The 20,187-nt window shown below is 41.8% G+C and overlaps 1 protein-coding gene across 6 annotated transcripts in view; it reads right to left on the bottom strand.

Annotated features, from left to right (window-relative positions):
* Window positions 1-19,515, bottom strand: part of si:cabz01090165.1 (uncharacterized protein LOC100333421 homolog) — a 537,387-nt gene extending 517,872 nt beyond the window's left edge. For all 6 annotated transcript variants that reach the window (XM_049576585.1, XM_049576584.1, XM_049576586.1 and 3 more), the window contains exon 1: window positions 18,019-19,515. The gene's annotated coding sequence lies outside the window, so the exon portion shown is untranslated. The remainder of the gene's footprint in view (window positions 1-18,018) is intronic.
* Window positions 19,516-20,187: the final 672 nt, after the last annotated feature.

Raw genomic sequence — 20,187 nt, 5'->3', positions numbered from 1 at the left:
TTTCTGTTCACATCACCTGCTATTACAAGGCACTAAAATATGTTTCTGGAAACATTTAAGGTGAGAAATCTGCAGTGCAGGAACATAATCTTGATTTATATTTGATAAGCACTGCCTCACTCATCTGTGAAACTCCACCAGATGACCTGTTTTGCATCATCTGCATCATCCCGTGGGGGTTTGCTGAGGGGGGAGGAGGGATATCTGGGCACTCCTTAGCTGGCAGGAAGTTTACCACAGTTCATTTACACAAACTACCCATGTTGTTTTGATACAAAGCTGGATGAAAACCAGCAAAGTATCCCATTAAGGCTAATAGTGATTTGTGATATTGGTCTTTACAAATAAAACTGACTTGGTATAGATACCAGACAACACTTTAATCATCTTACTTTTAAAAAATCTGTCCTAGGGGTTGTACACATGCCATGTTTTTGTGCCCCCAAATTCATTATTTTCAGTGTAGGCGCAGGCATGCTCAAATGCCAGAGTGGTGCAAGTGGCTGCTTTTCAGTGTGCGACAACTGCGCCCTGAGATAAACCGAGTTCAACTTTTGGATTGCAGCAGCGCACACCACAATTCATGTGAGGAAGACCAACCAATCACAGCCGACAGATATCTTTCCCTTCTTCTGTAAAGTCAGTCTGTGATAAATATGGAAAAGTTGATCATTTTTGTGCAGGGCTGCCAGAGCTTTTCATCTGTTCCACGGATGACACACAGAAGAAGACAATCAGCTCTGCACTCAGGATTTCAGGTAAATAGGATTTGTATGGTGCTTGTTAAGGTTGCTGAGCAACCTCAGACGCAACCTGCCGCCGTGTTTTTGCAAGCTGGCACAAGAAAGGCACAAGAGTAGCATCCAGCGCCTGACCTCGCGTTTTCCAGGCACTTAAAGTCGCGACATGTGTATGGCCATCACCCATCCATCACCCCCTCCATCTCCAGATGACAAATCAGTTCACATATTTCACTTTATAAATGTTGATATCATACTTAGAAACATAGAAATGTGACATATACATGGTTTACAGAAACATATAATGCCAACATATTCTTCTGGTGTCTGGGCCGTCTATCTACTACCTTTTGTCAGAAATTATGACAATATCATATAACTACAACCTCCTTGTAGCTGACTGACCCCCATAAAACAAAGGGCAGTATTGATGCTGCCACTCATATTCTTATTCTTAGATTGTATAAGCTGTATCGACAAGTATTTCATAAGTCGTATCAAACTATGAATGAAAGATATCAAGTGTCAGCTTTTAAATGATCACTGCAAACCAGTGTTAAAGAGAGAAATGCCGCTCTGCATTGTTTTGATATTCAGAGCAACTCTGTCTTTTTTGCTGACTGTGCATGAATGGATGTAATTCACCAGTCTCATACATTCTAGTCAGCTTGACACTGCTTGTTCAAACACTTCTTATGCATGTATACATAAGAACAAACACACATATATATTGTGCGCACAGTCACACTCACACATGTACAGGGCTTCTCTGGGCTGCTGGCAACTAAGAATGGTATTCTGCAGATGTTTTTGTCCGACAACAATCAGATTTGCTCTTCACAACTTCACCTACAGAATTTTAAGATTTTGTCAGACATTTCTGGAAAACACCCTTTTCTGTTGTGTTTTGTTTTCAGGAGGAGAATAAAAAAAAAATGGAATCTTTCTATGTTTATTTTATTCCTCAGTCTCTCATATCCCATTCTCCCACCCTCTCTGCCTCTTGTCTCTTTCATCTCTCCCTCCTCTCTCTCTCACGTTCCCCTCTTCTAACCCTTCTTTCATCTCTTCCCTCTCCTTCCTTTCCCTCTTTCTCTTCCTCCACCCTTCTATCCATCACTGCTGTCAGTGTGTGACAGATTAGCTCTCATCTCACCATTACCATTTAATGACCCGCCCTTACATGGAGACACTCACCCATGAAACTCATTACATCAAACATGACATTCAGCTCACAGTGTGTGTTTGTGTGTGTGAGAGACAGAGAGAGAGAGAGATTGCAAATGGCTTTTGTCTTGTTTGTTTTGTGAGCTGTGTGTGGACCATCTCTATCTTCAGATTCTCTTTCCACATCAGAGGTAATGTTTTAATTGGTTGTGGGTAGTTCTGACTAAATTTCTCTCCCTGTCTCTCTCACACATACACACACATTACACACATTACACACATTATCTGCCCCTGTAGACTGAGTTTGTGCATGTGAGGTTTTCTACCCATCTTAACAAGGAAGTGAAAGTCAGTAAAACCACCACCCATCTGCACTGTGCTGCAAGGACACACACACACACACACACACACACACACACACACACACTAATTCAGTGATAAACACACAAATTCAATGCACAATTAACAGCAAACAATGCAAATAGATAAAACATGCCGCACACATTCAGATACACACAAGAAGAAATACAGGAATCACATCTCACTCTCTCTCTCTCACTCTCTCTCTCTCTCTCTCTCTCTCTCTCTCTCTCTGACACACACACACACACACACACACACACACAGACATACATCCCAACAGATAGTGTCTATTTTTATCTCGCTGCTGACAGCACCCCGTCCCACTGTTCACACTAAGCTGAGCCACGTAATTGGCTGCCATCTATCCTCTCTCTCTCTGCCTCTTACTGTCTCTCTCTGTCTTTAATTCTGCTTTCCTCTCCTTCCCTGCCTTTTCCTTTGATATCACTCCATCCTATACTTTGTGGTAACCCCTGTGAGTTGCGCGCTCAGAGCTTTAAAAAAAACAGCTCTCATATTCAGTGTCAGCAGGAGGGCTGAACTGCAGCAGAGCTGAATCACAGGCTGTGTTTACTCTCAGGCAAAAGAGAGACGGATGAGTGAGGGGTCAGAAATTTTTTATCTCAGGTAGGGGTGGGGAAAAAAAATTAATTATTAGATGCAGCGCAATGCTTACAAGGATGATTCAAGCATTGATTCACAAATGTCGAAAATGTATTTTTTATTTTTTTTATGTTAGTTATCAACATGAAACTGATTTGTGAGGGCAGTGCAGAACAGTCTACAAAACCCACATGCTACAGTTAGACTAAACCTGAAAACGCACCAGCACCGCCATGGCATGTCATGTGATGTGCGTCAAGTACATCCCCTTGCACATGTTGGACAGGTTGCGCTGCCGCTCGTTAACAAATGACCACACAAAGGTATTACTTCTTTCACTGAAATATATGTACCACCTCCATGTCTGCATCAGCTGACATTCATATGTTGACACCCTTGATAAAAGTTCATTTCGCACCTAAAGAGCCGATCTCGAGAACTATGACTCGCCAGGCAATATCTTTTTGGTGGGACTTAATGCTGGGACTGTGGATCATTAAGCTCGGGATATTTTTCAATCTCAATAATGAGTCTCTCCTCACCCAATCTTCATCACACATGAGACACAGCAACATCTACAGAGTATATCTCTTTATACATCAGTGAGGAGAGGAGTCGAGCTGCCATAGGAGCAGAGAAAAAAGACCTGCTATGAGAGCCCATATGTACAAGCAGAGAGCGAGTGGGGGAAAAGTGCATTTAACTCTGGGGATGGCAAGGCTGGAAATTGGACGGTGACGTGAGTTGCCACGGGCTGGCACATCTAGGAATGCCAATGTGTATCTAGCTGATAGATAGATAGATAGATAGATAGATAGATAGATAGATAGATAGATAGATAGATGGTGGTCCTAAAGTAGGACCTTGAGGCACACCTCTCTACTGAGTAAGCAAATCTGCTTTAAACCCTCTCAGAACAACACATTCTTTTCTGCTGTTGAGATCCACATTAAACCACAGCAATGCATGCTGGGAAAGACCAATATCATTAAGCATTTCTGAAAGATAGCAATCCACAAGATCAAAAGCTTTGGTGAGATCAATAAATATTCCTCCTGTGAAATGACCACTGAGAAAACATTGTTTATGAGAGAAAATGAATATCAGTGTTCTGGAGAAAGACAGAGACAAAGAGAAGGAGACAGACAGACACAGAGAGGAAAATGTCTGTGGGTGTATTTTTAGGTTTCTATCAGGCGTGTTATTTAACACCTTCTGGCTTCTGTTGGAGAGGAGAGGAGAGGAGAGGAGAGGAGAGGAGAGAGGTTGGTGTTTGGGGTTTAAGAGTGTTTTATCAAATCAATACCACTATCAAACCTGCCTATTGAATCTAAATCCCTCTACAATCCCCAACTGAGTCTACTTAGGTTAAGCTTTAAACAATGTAGGCAACAAATGTTACAAATAAGGTCATACTTACGGACTAAAATTCAAAAGCAGACATTTAGAGGACTAAAATTTAGGTTATGTCATTGCTCTTTCATTAAGTATACATGGAGGAGATTAATGCATCAATATGACATTTATTAAAATCTCAACCTGCGGGAACAAGATATTTTTTGCTAGCTTGGAAAGCTGCTTTTTTTGTTGCAAGGAGCACCACAATTGAGTTTTCACACACTTATTTATTAATAAATGGATGAAATGCAAATAACTGCTTTCATATATGAAGTGAAACAATGGGATTAAAATATACAGTGACATCTGATACAGCTAACCCTAACCTATCCTTGATCAAGCAACCTGTTAAAATGTCTGCTCTTCTAATGCACAGAGTTTGAGTTGGGGTTTTTCTCATAGCAGAGGCGGGGCACCTCACTGACATCATAGAAAGTCATTAATAAAACACATTAATACATTAATGTTTGGGTTAAAAAGAGCAGAGTTACCACTTCACACAGCAAATGCTACATATTAAATGAGTGCTGTTTAATTCAGACACATTTACTGACTAAATTTATCATTAGATGAGATGTGTCAGGAGCCGAATGCCTTACAACCTCTGCTGAACCAGTTCCTGAGGGAGACCGGAGGATCGTAGGTTTCATAAATGAATGTGCATTAGCCTTGCAAACTTTGAAAGAAATCTTCCATCTTTGTTCTGTTAACAGGAAATGCTAAAAATATAGACATGTTATACTTTTACAGAGACTTGATAAGGACTCTTAAACGTCCCTGATATGAACCCAAATGAAGGGGGGGAATAGTACGCAGGGGTAAAGGATTCAAAAGAGCGCATGACTGCAGTGGATAAGAGGAGCAGTCAGGTTTCACCAGAACAAGCACGCGCGTGCGTATGTGTGTGTGTGTGTGCGTGTGTGTGTGCACTCATACTGTGATGGGCAGTGAAATGGAGGATAAATCTACAGAGGCTTCACCTAACAGCAACCTCCATCTGCCTCACACACACACAAACAGAGAGAGAGAGAGAGAGAGAGAGAGAGAGAGAGAGAGAGAGAGAGCTCTGCAGCATGTATATCTGCCTGTAAAAATTTCAAGTATTTGAATGTTAAAGGGGACTGATACACACTCATGTTTACTTATGTCACTCTTGGAGACATTACATAGGCTTGCATCATCCAAACCCCTAACCTCCTAACCCTTTTACCCTAACCTCAAACCCTGGCCATGAATGTGACTTGCCTAACCCTAACCCCTGTCTGCTTTTTCCCAATTGCACAACCAGCCCCCTATTACCTGATCAGGCCAGCAGCAGCAGAGCCATAACACCATATAACAGACACACAGGTTAGTTTTAGAGCCACTACCTAATAAAATGTCACTGTCAATTATGACTGCTTTTCTAAATGATTGTTTGAGTGATTAAATAATTAATTAAATGTCAGCGTACTGCTTAGTTTGAGTCAATCACAAGGACATCCACACACACATCAGCCTTTTATATTGTTTCTCACTGTCAGGGTAAACTGAACTCTGTACTTTTAAGTACCAACTGAACTATGAAGGAAAAGCCCTGTGGAGTGCTCCGAAGCAGACACAAAGATAACCAACTGGGCTGTCCAGACAGGACGCGCAATGGCTGGCTCGTGATCTGCAGGGCTAGTTCTGGCCTCTTGTCAATTTTCTTCTCTGTTCTATTTTAGAAATATAGCCTTTTTCTTTTTTCTTTTGTTGTTTTTATTTTCTATATATGTATTTTCTCATTTGGGGCGGCTGCCGCTCACAGGTAGAGAGGGTCGTCCACCAATCGGAAGATCATCTGTTCGATCCCCGGCTCCTCCAGTCTGCATGTCGAAGTATCCTCGAGCAAGATACTGAACCCCAAATTGCTCCTGATGATGCTTCCATCAGTGTGTGAGTGTGTTAAAAACTGAGTAGCAGGTGGCAATTTATATGGTAGCCTCGGCCACCATTGTATGATGTGTGTGTGACTGGGTGAATATGACCCGTCGTGTAAAAAGCGTTTTGAGTGTTCGGATGACTATAAAGGCGCTATACAAATGCAGGTCCATTTATATTTGTTTTTAGCCCCTATAAAAAAAAGAAAAAGAAAGAGCAAGAAATAGCCTAGTGATGTTTGTGATTTTTGTATTTGCAATTATGTATTTATTCCACATTTCTGTGCATTGTGTCTGAGCAGAGCGAGAGAGATGAGCAGACACACACACACACACACAAATGCACATGAGCAGACACACAGAGACCAAAAATTACCTCTATGTATGATTAGAGAAGAGCAGGTGAGCTGATGACTGCTGCAGAGTATAGAGAGAGAAAGAGAGACAGCAGGTTTAGGTCACCCTTGCAGCTTGCTCAAAAATTACATTTGTGTTATTCCAGAGAATGGAGTACCAAAATGGGCACGACTGGGTACCAGTACCAAATTCCAGGTAATGGAAATGGTCCTCAACCCTGCTCTGACCATGCTCACAACACACACAAACACGCAGAGTGTTTTTGTGTTCAGGTCTCTTGAATCATACTGCCCCATCCATCAGCCAGCTGTCAGATATGACCTTCAACTTGAAAAAGAGAGAGAGAGACAGAAAGAGACTGATAGAGGAATAAGTCAGGTTACAAAGAGAGACTAGGAAGAAGGGTAGAGAGAGGAAAGAAAGAGATGGAAAGAGCGAGAGTGATCGACAGTGGTATGGAAACAGAAAGACAGAGCGAGACGTGATGAGCATTAGATCACTGTCCTGTTGAGATTAGCATGCTGACATCCATATTGAATTTACACTGGAGTTGTGCTTGTCATGTGTCCTCACACTGTCAGTTCTCAGGGGGTCTGCACCAGGCAGGCTCATATTCAATTTAAACTTGACACGTTTTACCATTTTCTCATTAGTCCCTCTGCTGTCAGATCACACGTGAAGACCCACTCCGGTGGCAGGAGGGAAAAAAGAAACTTCTCCCCTTGTTACATTTTAGAGTTACATATCTGCTCTGAGCTTTTTAATTCAATTCAGGATGGATCTTTGCTGTCCTGAGAGGGAATCTGGATTTGTCGGTTCACAAAAACGAAAGCCACTAAAGCACAGTAGAAAAGACAACAGAGATTTATTTGAAAAACTGTGAAAGTGTTACTGATGTTTCGGGGGCTCCCTCATCATGTCTGATTTAGTTTGCTTTTTACTGACTGTATGTCAAATATGGGGAGCGTGGATTCCTCACTCCTGATTGCTTCTTCTTTAAATGCAGTATGTTAATCTGTACTGTATGTGCTGCAACCTGGGTTGCAATGGTGTGAGACTTTTAGGGTATGATAATGGTTGCAGACATAACATGGTTGGGGTGTCGGTGGCTTAGTGGATAGAGCAGGTGCCCCATGTCCAAGGCTGTTGCCGCAGTGGCCCGGGTTCGACTCCAGCCTATGGCCCTTTGCTGCATGTCTCTCCCTCTCTCTCTCCCTTTCATACTTCACTATCCTATCAATTAAAGGAAAAAATGCCCTAAAAAAATGACATGGTTTTACAGTATCACGGCATACAGGTTTTTTTGTTATCAATTGCTTTCAACTTCACAAATCAGCCATTTCTCGTCTTTTGTGGTGGTTTTGAGGTGAGCAAAACAGAGTGTCCAACTGAAGTTCAGCTCAAAAGAGCTGCACTCTATCCCCTGCAGCCAGACACAACACCACTTCCATCAGCTTCAAATCCAAAATGTCATCTTAGCGCAGTTTCAGTTTTCTACAGAGACTAACGCTGCCATGTCGCATCTCATCACCCATAAAAGCACATGAATGTTTCAGTAAACAAACTAAAAGTGTGCCAGTTCTTCACCTCCCACCTCTACTGAAATGTGGTCTCCTTTGAGCCAAGGTTGGTGCCGACACCAATTTTGGCTGGGCAGTAAATTTGCATACAGCCTGTCTGACGCTTAGTTAGTCCATTAGTCTGTCAGTCCATTTATAAACATAACATTATGTTAATTACATTGTCATATGGTTTATTACTACTGCAGTACAAGCTGGATTTAACACTGTGATGCTGTCCGCACAGGTTGCTGATGTAGGCTTCTTTTTAACTGACCAGGATGTATCGTAATAACAAATACCAATTCAGCCAGTTTACATAAAACTGGTTTAAGCTCGGACACAGGACTGAACTTGCTTTAACCCGGGGGGATCTACCTAAACAAACTGATGGAATGTGATAGCTGGACCCTCACAATGAAATTATGTATTTATTATTAGTAGTATTTTCAAATATTTTAACAATGTTTAACCACCAGACTGCTTTAAAGGTGCAAAAACACCATATTTTTTATGTTTCTGTTGTATACCTAATGAACTAACCAACTAGCATGTAAGCAACTACCATTAAATAATAAATTCTAACTGGATTATTTTATGAAAGAGTGTTTTTTTTCTCCAAAGTTAAAATAAATGTATGTATCATTCTGTAGGGAGAAAAGCAGGTGGCAAAAGGTTGATCTATTATTATCTTTTTTTTTTTAAATTATCCCTATATCAATTGATTTATCACATAATCTATGGTACAATTAAACAAATCTGATAGCTTGTCAACCACTGAATTAATAGCCATCTAATCTGATAATCAATTAATCAGTTTGAGTATTCTTTTAAGAACAAAAAGTCAACATTTTCTGATTCCAGCTTCGTAAATATGTGGTTTTTTTAACTACTCTATATCAGTGAACTGAATATATTTGGGTTACAGACAAACGCCATCTTGGGCTTTGGGAAACACTGATCAACATATTTCACCATTTTCTGACATTTTATGGACCAAGCAAATAATCGAGTACTCCAGAAAATAATCGTTGCATCCCTACAAAATGGTGACAAATGTTCATCACAGTGTCAGTGTCCATTTTTGCTTCATAAATAAATAACTCAATAAATAATTGATTCTGTTCATCAGTTAACCGAGTGACTAAACAACCATGACATTAATAAAATATCAATAAAATGTGTCAGTGATTCATTGTTAAAATCAATCTACCAATAAACCGGTGCTGAGTGGTCTCTCTATGATACAACAAATGAAGACATCAGCATCAAAGGGTAACCTGCTCAGCTGACCAACGTTTGTGACCTTTAATCTACTCCATAATGGTCCTGGACCAACTCAACAAGGAAATCCACATGAAACCCCGGCTCCTTGACAAAAACAAGTGTCTAGAAGTTGGACTCATTTAGTGGCGATCTTTTTACACCACTGTTATAATTTCTCCATTAGTCTGACAAAGCAAAGGAACTGCAATCCCTTATTTGGGCACAAATGTAGGTCACACTTCTGTGGTCTATTTAGAAAAGCCTTTTTAACAAAAGAATTTACAAAAATAAACCGGAAACAAAAGATGAGGAGGAGAGGTGAAGATTAGGAGGAGAAGAAATAAATTAACAGTTAATCACAGTATTTGTGGCATACTTAGAGCCTGTGTGTGTGGGAGTTGGTGGATATAACAACAATGGGCATAATCCATCAACTAATGACAACTATTTGGATTAGAGAGGAAATCAATAGCTAAACCTAATGCATGTTTAGAATCTAACCATAGTACTATTACAGTAATATTTATAATAGAACCATGGGGTCTAGAGTAAGTATCAGTCTACACCTTATAACGTAAAGAGATTTGTTCTAAAATGGAAAGGAATTAAGATAAACATACACCACACTTCTCTGAGCTTTAGGGGGGATCTGACTAAATTACAGTAATTTGAAGTTCCTATTTTCTCAGCACTAGTGGTGGTGGTGTTCTTGCTCTATAGGACTGCTGCCTGAATATAAAAAGAAAACACATCATGCAATGTCTCCAAAGCAAGTGACAGCACAAAGGAAATGAAGTTTGCTGATAAGAAGGGGACTCCTGGGGACTAGAGAATGAAGTACAGATAGTCGGCGTAGCATTTCATTTATATGTAATGTCTTTAGTAGAAAACAGTAGACCTGTAGTGCACCGGCAACACATCTCCCCCCGATCCAATCAGACAATCTCTGGGAAGAAAGAAAAGGAAAGAATGCAGGCAAGGCAAGCTGGCTGGATGGTTGGTTGGTTGGTTGGTTGGTTGGTTGGATGGACAGATGGATGAAGAAACAGATGGGTGAATAGATGGAGGGATTGGGGAGTATAGCTCTAGGCTGAGGGATTAAGCCACAGATTAATTCTTTAACCAGACAGGATGCAGAATTTCCACTAGAATGTAAATCACACATTATGATCTGGATATTTGTGACGGCCTCTTACCTGCTTATCTGTCACTGGGGGGTGAGGAGGGGGGGAGGGGGGGTACTGTTACATAACAAGCCTTTATTAGTAACAAGTACAGCTTCTGGAATTAAGTCTGATAGCCTGTTCCACTTAAAAACCACAACAACAGACATTAAAAAATGTACCAAAAAGAAAAGAAGCACTTCTGCATGACAGCTTGCAAAGATCAAAACACAACCTAATTCTCAGAGCAGGGGGAAAAAAAGTCTTATTTTTTTTCAACAGAGCAAAGCTTAAATGAATTTAGAAGTACCTCGGCCTGTTTACTTTCCTTTTGTTTCTTTCTTTTCTTGGCTGGCGAGCAGGATTAATAACAGAGAGGTCTAATCATGAGGTGCCGGATGGTGGCCAAGGTGCCAGCTGAACTACCAGTGGCTGCCAATAAAATATAATGGCTGTAATAATTCCAAGGTCTGAAATGCACAGCGTTCCACTAGATACAGCAGGCCTGAGTTTTTCTTGTTATTTACTGTTAAAATCATAACACCGTACAACTTCAATGACAAGCCCAGTCCCTTTTTACTCGCCCAGTGTGGCTATACATTTAAACAAATAAACGCCTGTCTCAATCAAATGTCTGGTCTGGTTGCCAAGTAGTTCACTTTTATAGAAGTTCTTGGATGTATAAAACCAGACTGTTGGCCACCCACTTGAGCTAATGTTAGTTAGCTGCTTTGATCAAATATAACCATGAGCTCCAAAGAAGACCATAATTCCTTCAGATATACTGGCATGGTGCACAAGAGAGACCAAAAACAGTCATGACTCCCTACCACTGATTCAGCCATAAAGTCAAAATATACTGTATGTCCATTCCTCTATTATCTTGTAAGTTATTCATATTACTTTAGTCCCTGAGGGTCCGCTGATCAAAATAATCAAAAGTGTTTTTCATAAAAAATTTACCCAAGTGAGTTTTGTTTTAACAAGACACAGTGATGTTGTGTTGGAATGCTGGGTGCCATGAAACGATTGTCGTAACTCTCTTTGTCTCTGATGTGCTGTCTGTCTGAGTTAGATAAAATGAATGATTCATCATTAAGATGTTATTTGAAGCCTGATTTTTACACAACTAATATTCATGCTGGTTTAAATAAACAACTTGAGCAACAATTTCATGTAAATGAATTAAAGCCTGTTGAGTTCAGTGATTTAAGCAAATAATAGCCCGGGCCTTTAATTGAAGTGTTATGGTACTTTTAATTTATGGCCATTTAACTTCTTCATTTTTGCACTAGTTTGGAAAGCAAGCGAAGGAAACTTTCTTAAGGTAAGAGATAGACTGGGTTGAGACTGAATTGACACTGATAAAACGTATTTCATATTTTTCCAACATTATCAGACTAGGGGCTCACGCTTTATATAACCCAAGTATGTTACAAACACAAAGAAAATATTATTAGGGACAGATTTGTACTGTACTGTAACTGTAAACAAACAAAACATGGGAGTACTCATTCTTAATGGATGGTTAACTCAAATCAATGAATAAAGTCATGCTTTAAATCAATTATGTACTTTTTTCTACTGTATTTGTCATCAGTACTCAGAATATCCTCAAGTCCAAAAAAGATCACATTCAAACCCTCCTGAGGTAAACATTCTGGTACATAATCAATTGGACTCAATTTCATTGTAATCAACCTTGAAAAATTGATTGAAACAGATGCAGTGCTGAAATGACTATGGATTAAATCGGTGAGTCATTTTGACAGATGGATATTTTAGTTATTCATCAAGCGATTACGCAAATTATCCATGGAATAGACAAACATTTTCCAGGTCTTCTCCTTTTGTCCTGCGTAAAATAAATATCATCCCCATTAAATCTCATTACAACTTAAACTTGATTAGATGCATTTGACCTGTGTCTGAGAATCTTTTTAACAGATAACAGTTGGGTCTTTTCTGTGCTGTCTGAGAAGGGAAAATACAGCTGCCAACAAATGTGTCATAGGTAAAAGGAGGAGGAAAACACATCAGAGTAGCATACTGAGAGCAAGTGTGGAGGTGGGGATGTGCTCTCTCTCTCTCTCTCTCTCTCTCTCTGCTAATGGGATGTGAAGCACACTGTAATGCTCTCCATATGATAATAGTCGCCACAAAACAATGCATCACTCCAGTCACATTAACACATTTGGCTCTATCATCACACTCAAGCATGACACTGGGTGGCTTGCCACCTGGCTGGCTGCTCTTTTGCCTGACTGTCTTCATGTCTACCTGTCTGCCAGTTGCTTTAAGCCAGACTGTCTTTTGTTTATTGTATGAGTAAGAGAATGTCTGCCTACCTGCATGTCTGTCCATCTGTTGGCCTGTCTGCCTGTCTCTGTCTGCACCAGCCTGTTGTCTCTGTCAACTCATATCCTTCCTGACTGCCTACCTGTCTGTCTGTTTATCTCTCTAGTAAGCCTCTGCAACTAGGTGCATCATGATAACATGTACACAACTTTCCATTGTCTTATAACACACACATTCTCAGTAAATTCATGCACCAAAACAACAACAGGAAGTCTGTAGCAAACATAATCGAAACTGTCTTCATTCAATTTTGACACAATACCCAGTTTTTGAAAATTGACATATAAAATTGCCAAACCTAGCAGGCAAGATTGAAACACCATCTTGCCTCCCTCCTAAAACCCTGCATCCTGAAAACTTCACAAAATATATTAGAACTGTGGGTAAATATATTCCTACAATTTAGAGGTAGTAGCAAATGTCAGATTTAACCACTGCAATTGCGACATTAAAAAGAAGGTGCAAATTATGGCTGCAAACACACATTAATGCACAATATTTATCACAGGAATTAGTCATAAATCAAAATATGTGTAATGAAGCAGAGGACGCTGACTGCTATGATTTCACTACTAAGCACCTACATTAAACTGTATGGTCTTGCATTCTAATTGAGGTCCAAAGTCCTCTGTATCCTATAAATGCCTATTATTGGTCCTAAAAATAGATGTGGTTGATATCTATTGACCGAAACCACAATGATGATACTTGTGTATTTTATTGATTGCATTGCAAATGTTCTCTTCTCAATTAACCCTCCTTCCAGAAGGAGGTCAGATGTCAGGGTCAGCTGAAAAACAGCAAGGAATGGTAGGAATTCAGTGTCTTGCTATAGAACGCCTCAGCAGGCAGGATGTTTGCCAACATGCGGGTTTAAATCACTCACGACATCCACCTACTGCCCTGTGAGTTCATTTCATCTCGTGTTGGGAAAGACACATGTCCACTGACTCTATCTGATGGAATTAAGACTTCTTGCTTTGTTTCATCTGTCCAGCTTCTATGCACCTTGACAATGGTGCCCTTGAAGCTGGGGTGATTATGTCTTTCAAATAAAAATACAGTCTAACTGTGCCCATCAGTGCTGCATGAAAATGCTTATTCAAGTAGAAGAGCCTTAGCTTATACTCTTTGTTCAAACTTGTCCGTGGCTGTGAAACTTCTAATGCTCATATGAAACTTAACGTTGGAAACTGAAACCAACGTGTATGAGATATCATTGATCTGCACATGACTGTGTAGCTTTATCAGTGAGTCTGAAGGAGCTCTCTGAAGGTCCCATGTCAGACATCAGTGCTGAGATCAGTTTAATCGTCCCTTAGAACCAGTCCTTGGTCCTAAATTCCAGCTTGTTTGAATCTATCCATGGACTACAAGCAGTTTAATCAAAACTCTCCATGGTGTTCGAACCATGTAGGTGCCGGTGTCGCCATGGATCGAGAATGACAATGAGTGTCGTACACGATAATTCTTCGTTTCATCTCGTGTCGTGTCATAGTAAACGTCAACCAATGCAACATCTGAGACGCCTCACGACAGAAAGTCTAGCATGTTTGATTTTCTTTTTGTCATTCACGACTTCTCCTGTCATAGCTGTCACTTTGACCAATAGAAACACAGAGGGATCTGCTGCTGTAGACAACTGTATGACAACAATAGCCCAGCCTTTTGATATTTCCTCTAGGGATGTTACCACGAGAGAGTAAAAAAGGGAAAAAATGTGGTGTGAAACAGCAGAGGCACTTTGTCAACCCGTTGAGTACTGTCATTAGCATCAAGCTAGCAAACAATGGTACATCCTCATAATGCAGACGGACATAAAGTTAGAAAATTTAAAAAATAGTGGCTTTTACTTACCACAACTACAAAGGCTACCAGCTTCGTTTGAAACAGACTACATTATAAACAGATCTTTGTTTATTAATCCCTCTGTATTTCTATATTTTTACTTTTTATCCGCTCCCATTTGCCTTGATAAAGTTAATGCTTCGCGCTGTCATTTCAAACACAACACTTCCTGTATCTGTATAAAAATAAAAGCCCATTATAACTTTGGTTGAGAGAAAAAGGCTTTTATTGTGAAACATTTGCAGGAACTAGTTGTGGAGGACTCATTGACTTGCATGTTTGCGTATGGTACTTCAAATGCAGCTCCTGCCATCTGGTGGCAGTTTTTACATTACTACAACAACATTTCAGCTGGCACATGAACAGACACAGTGACTGAAATAAAAGTAAAAGCAATAAAAATATGACAAGAATAACCTGATGACATCACACACGTAGTGAAAGACGACCGAGGATCATTGCTGTGGACCATCGTGTAGTGTGTCATGACTGTCGGCCGTGTCACAGCACGATTTTATGACTCCACAATCACCTAATCTGACACAGTGACTGTTGAAACGGACAGAAATGTTTTGTAGTGTGAACCGGGTGTAAAACCATCTAAAGCAACAGCAACAGCTGCTGCTGCCATTCGGCACAGCACTGAAGGACGGTTGCTGTGAGCTGCTCTCCTCCTTCTCTCCCTGTTCGGTTAGCACGAGTTAACACAGCAGCAACAGCTAACATCCGACACCGAGCCATTAAATGGTCCCAACAAAATCACATTGACATGGAAAGAGCTTGACTTGGTCATTAAACCCATTAAGGCAATTGAGTATCACTAGCAGTGTGTTGCTAATAGTTTGACCTGTCACTTTGTTTGGGACTCTGTCCAAGGTGCAGCAGTAGCAGTAGTGCCATGGCAGGGGGGTGTCAAAAAGGGGCTGAGCGAATCAATACGCTCGGCGCAGCCCTATGATGAAATGAAATTTTACCCATTTTAAATAGTCAAATTGCAATGACTGGACAACATTGCAAGGTGGCGCAGCACACACAGAGACTGGCTGTATTTGGATTAACTGTTGAAATCTTAACATCCTAGAGAAGCTGGCTAGAGCTCTCAGGACTGTGAGGAAATCTCTCAAACCTCATCAAAGTCTGTTACAAATATACTGGTCCATGAGACCAGAATGCGTCTTATGTACTCTCCTTGGTCCTGAAACCAGTCAACTTGTTTGGATCTATTCATAAATGACAAGCAGCTTTGTTGGAACTATCCATGGTGCTGTGATCACGTAGGAGCTCACTGTGTAACAAATGACTCTCCACTGGTCCGAACACACATCAACTCTCTCCAAAGTGCTGAAAACTTGTCAGACCCCCCACCAGTAAGGTCAGTTTCTATTGCACTGTTCCTGAACCTCAGAATGCTTTGGATGAGCTCTCTGTGGTCCTGAATTCCAGTCAACGTGTCAAATCTGTCCACAAACCACAAGTGGCTGTGTTGGATTATGTTAGAGCTGTCCACGGTGCTGACAACATGAGACTCACTCAGGGATCTGAACTGTGTCAGAGCTCTCCATGGTCCTGAAAATATCTGCAGCTCACTGTGTCACTGTGACCATGTCAGAGCTCTCCATGGTTTTAAAAGCACATCAGTTCTCTTCATTTACTCAGACCTTGAAATACTGAGGTCACTTTCTCTTACACTGCTCCTGGGAATCAGACTGCCTCTAAGGAACTCTCTGTAGTCGTAAATCCCAGTCAACTTGTTCAAATCTATCCATGAACTACAAGCAGCTTGTTAAGTGTGGAGAGTTTTTTTTTTTTGGATCGCTTAATCAGATCTTTTTTTGGAAACAGACGCTCTCTCGGCGTAGAGCTGTCACTGGTTCCTAAATACTCCTTGGCTCTGAATAGGATTCTGTTAGTGAACCATTTCTTTTGCCTTGTGTCCTGCTCTGCTGTGTTGCTACTGTTCTGTCTTACAGACACACAGTGAGAGCCATCTTATAAGTACCACTGTTTAGTCTTATTTTCACAGAGATGCTCCGCCGGCTCAATGGATAACTAATTCTGATTATTCTAGGAGCAGATCTTACTTTGCTCCTCTCTGTCTACAAGGGGAAGTTTACGTTTGCATGTATTGGGTGAAACTGTACAACATTTTGCTTCAGATTTAACATTTAACAAACATATATCTTACTGTCATGTTTCCCAGCATTATTCACCCCGACTGCCACTCTACACTTCCTCTTTACTCTCCTCACCCTCCTCCCCTCCTTCCCCTATTTTTACTGCTCCCTCTCCTTCTTTCTCCCATCTTTCCTCATCTCACTCTCTCCTTTCTGTTATCCTCACTTCACCATTGCGATCTCCTCTCTTCTGCCCTTGTCTTTTTTCTGTATCCTTGTTTAACACTCTCTGGTCCTTCCCTCCCCTCTCCTCGTCCTCCCCCCACCCTTATTTCCACCCTCATGTACTGCTCCCGCTACTCACTTCTACTATCTTTACTCACCTCACCCTGGTCTGACTCTATGATCCTTACCTCTATACCTCTTTCTTTTTCCCTCAGCCTTGTCTCCTTCTCCTCTCCTCTCCTCTCCTCTCCTCTCCTCTCCTCTCCTCTTGTGTTCTCATCTCCTAGCCTCCTGCATAATAGATGTGGCTGTAACGCCAGTCAACTGGAGCGGCATGATGAGGCAGCTTTAGAAACAGAGAGTGAGACAGACAGAGAGAGAGAAGGCTCCCCCAAAAATGGGTTCTATTACTGCGCTCCCACCCACACGCGCGCGCGCGAACGGATGCATCCATACGCGCGCGCAAGCCCAACGCACACGCACGCACACATACAGACATGCACGCACACATTCCTGTACAGGCACGGCGGGGCTGCCAGCCTGGCCGAGGCATCGCAGCACAGAAGTGAGACGCCAAAATAACAATTAGCCTTTCACCATTTGAGCCACCAGAGAGAAGACTGTCAACAGCGCGAGCGCTGCTGTGCTAGATTTTGGAGAGCTTTAAATAAATTGTCTGTAGCCTTGGAGAATGGCAGAGTCCACCAACAGTGCCAACACAGGCGCAAAAAAAGAGAGCAGTCACACACAGAGCGAGGTTATGGCAGAGCCTAATCAGATTACAGCGATGATTCATTTCCTGGGCACTAAGAATAAAACTATTGTTGGCACCGCGATGAGCCTGGCATCCCCGTGGCAGAAAAAAAAATCAGCTGCATAGCAGAGCTCGGTCCCACCGAGCATCCTCCGCCATCTCACACACCCTGCATTATTAACAGCCAATCAATCAGCCTTACCTTCATCGATCTCCACCTTCTTTCCTCTAGTCTCTTTTCTCCGGAACCCCTTCTTCTTGCTCTCCCGATCCGTCCACTAATAGATGAGTTAAATCACAACGAGGAGCCCCGCACGGCTTTTTTTTTTTTTTTTTAAAGGCGATCAGGCTCGGCTGCTTATCCCAACTCCTGCTCTCCTCTCCTGCGCGACTCCTTTCCCATCCACACGCGGAGAGAGAGAGGCTCTCTTGGTAGTTTTCTGGGGCTGAATAAACGGGAGTGTGTGTGTGTATGTGTGTGGGACCGGACAGCAGCAGAGGCAGCGGCAGCAGCAGGAGCGAAATTACCGGAACAGACGTGCGCGCAGTCAGGCAGAAGAGAAGAAAAGGGGGCGAACCGGGAATCCAGGTGCCGGTGGTCTCACCGTGCAAAACTACGAGACGCACTCACGTACACATAGATCCTCAAACGACAAGGGTGGGTGGATGGAGGGGGTTATATGGCTGCTGAATAACTCCCATTAGCCTCCCATTCGCCTCCCAAATCCCAATTACCGTTATTCCAGTAACGCATTCAAAGTAACAGGGGCGTCAGAGCTCGTGCCATCTGTGTACATTCGCTGTTTCATTGGAGCACAGTCCTCAGAGGGATATCCAAAGCGAGACGCAGCACAGAAAAGTGATGTCGGGGGGCTAAATACCTTCAATCCCACTTAAAATCCGTGCGCAGCTCCAGTTTGTGCTTCAAAACCCAAAGACTTTAAGAGAACTACACCGACTAACACTGAGAGTGTCCTTGAGTGCAAGTAACCTTTTCACTTATCCAAGCATCCGTCTGAGTGTATGGACGGGTGGTGTGTTCTCCAAAACATGCAGCTATCCCTCCAGGTAGGGCCCTATTTAACAAATTGAACTATCTCAATCCCAAAATATTCCGGCAATGCGCGCAGTTTCCATCCGCCAGCACACAGAGCTGGAAGCTGACTGCCTTTTTCTTTTCACAAACCAGGCAAAAAGACATACAATCCCGGTCCGGTAGCCTTGAAGCTGGTCCGGGCGGTGTCCAGCTCCGTCCTCCGTGATCAATTATAAATCACACAGCTGACAACCGGTTCAGATAATCCACCGAGGAGCTCCGCAAACATTTTTAGGAGGGGAGATGCAGATTTGAGGAACATTAACAATCTTGTGGCAATGACTGAAGCAATTTTTTTCAACAAGCTAACATCGCGGTTAACATCTCTAGGTGGGGGCGTGCAGACCCAAAGTCGCCTATTTTTAGAGGGGAAAAAACACCCCACCGTTGGAGAGCGTGGTAATCCTCGCCGAGGCTCCTGAACGTCACACTGTCCGTCAGCTTTCCTCCTTTGTCCGGTTAATTCCTGCGCTCCATCCCTCTGTGCCTGATGCCGCCTTTCAGTGACAGCTGCTGCTGGGGGACATTTTTGATAGATGGTTAAAGTTTGACTATCAGCTGCAGGTTTCAGCGCGTGCTTTCTGCCGGTTGGAGGCGGCTGTAGGCGCACGAGGCTGACTGAGTGGCAGAGGAGGGAGGGGCTGTGCAGTGTGCACGAGAGGGTGCGCGAGGGGTTCGAACAAAAAGACACACCCATACTATCTATCTATCTATCTATCGTGGTAATACATTTTCCTAATGTTACCAAAAATGCTTATTAATATGATTTTAAAATGATGGCATGGCAGAATTAAAATATAATGGATATTTGACATTGATGGTCATTGATTTTGACCCCCATCACTTTTAAAAGCACAATTCTTAAAAGCGGTTTTATTTTATTTGTTTATTAACTAAAAAAAGGAGAAGCTTTTATTTGCAGAATGTACTTTGTCCAAAAAGAAGTCATGTAAGTCTAAAAATGCCCCCTAGCCTACTGAATCTAAAATGACTCCAAAATGTGCACCCACCCATCATTAGCTTCAACAAATTCTTGACACTCAACTTAGCTCAGCTTTATTTATCTAGCACCCTTCATACAAACATGCAGCCCAAAGCTCTTCACATGGCAGAATTGGAATGACACAGACACAGTTTAAAGGATAACACAAACAACTACACAAAAAGTTTTGCAAGACTAGAAAATTACAACAATAAGACAATAAAATATTAAAAGCAAACCACATAACACAGAACAAACTAACAAATAGGATGATTTAATGTCCATAGAATAAA

This window comes from Epinephelus fuscoguttatus, linkage group LG5 (assembly GCF_011397635.1).
Source record: "Epinephelus fuscoguttatus linkage group LG5, E.fuscoguttatus.final_Chr_v1".
In the NCBI taxonomy this organism is placed as follows: Eukaryota; Metazoa; Chordata; class Actinopteri; order Perciformes; family Serranidae; genus Epinephelus; species Epinephelus fuscoguttatus.
This window is presented reverse-complemented; position numbering and strand designations above follow the sequence as displayed.